Raw genomic sequence first — 1156 nt, 5'->3', positions numbered from 1 at the left:
TATTTGTACAAGAATGAATAGATAAATAAATGAATAAAGAGTTAGAAAGATAGATAGATACAGTAAATAAGTAAATAGGTAAATAGAAAAAATAAATAAGTAATAAATAAGTATAGATAAACAAATATTAGATATATAAATGAATAAATAGATAGAAAGATAGATAAATACAGTAAATAAGTAAATAAAATACAAAATAAAAATAATAAATAAGTAATAAATAAGTAATAGATAAACAAATAATTACATAAATAAATGAATAAATAGATAGATAGATACAATAAATAATAGGTACATAGAAATAGATAAAAAAATAAATGAATAATAAATAAGTAATAAATAAACAAATATTATAAGGAAAAAATAAGAAATGAATAATAAATAGATAAGTAATAAATAAACAAATATTAGATAAATAAATGAAGAAATGAATAGAAAGATAGATAGATACAGTGAATAAGTAAATAAAATAAATAAAAAATAAAAATAATAAATAAATAATAAGTAATAAAAAAACAAATATTAGATAAATAGATACATAAATAAAGAATAAATAGATAAATAATAAATGAATAATAAGTAAGTAAATACTGTAGATAAATAAATGAATAAATGAATAGATAGGAAGATAGATAGATACAGTAAATAAGTAAATAAGTAAATAAAATAAATGAAAAAATAAAAATAGGAAATAGTAAATAAATAATAAGTGAACAAATATTAGATAAATAGATAAATGAATAAATAATAAATACATGAATAATAGATAAATAAAAAAAAGTTTTCTTTTATCCCCTCTTTCCAGATTCCGGAAGTGACGCAGGGAAATATTGGCAGGTCATGTCCACAAAGTGAGTATTTTTTTTTATATGTCTTTTCATAACCTCCATAATCTGTCTTTTATATGTTGTTTCATAACCTCCATAATCTGTCTTTTGTGTTGTTTCATAACCTCCATAATCTGTCTTTTGTGTTGTTTCATAACCTCCATAATCTGTCTTTTGTGTTGTTTCATAACCTCCATAATCTGTCTTTTATATGTTGTTTCATAACCTCCATAATCTGTTTTTTGTGTTGTTTCATAACCTCCATAATCTGTCTTTTATATGTTGTTTCATAACCTCCATAATCTGTCTTTTGTGTTGTTTCATAGCCT

General features: G+C 20.1%; 1 long non-coding RNA gene across 1 annotated transcript in view; it reads left to right on the top strand.

Annotated features, from left to right (window-relative positions):
* Window positions 1-852, top strand: part of LOC135226116 (uncharacterized) — a 334862-nt gene extending 334010 nt beyond the window's left edge. The window contains exon 6 of the long non-coding RNA XR_010317171.1: window positions 806-852. This is a non-coding gene — a long non-coding RNA (uncharacterized LOC135226116). The remainder of the gene's footprint in view (window positions 1-805) is intronic.
* Window positions 853-1156: the final 304 nt, after the last annotated feature.

Source organism: Macrobrachium nipponense, chromosome 14 (assembly GCF_015104395.2).
Source record: "Macrobrachium nipponense isolate FS-2020 chromosome 14, ASM1510439v2, whole genome shotgun sequence".
Lineage (NCBI taxonomy): Eukaryota > Metazoa > Arthropoda > Malacostraca > Decapoda > Palaemonidae > Macrobrachium > Macrobrachium nipponense.
The sequence above is the reverse complement of the archived record's forward strand: the minus strand, read 5'-3'. Positions and strand labels throughout refer to the sequence as shown.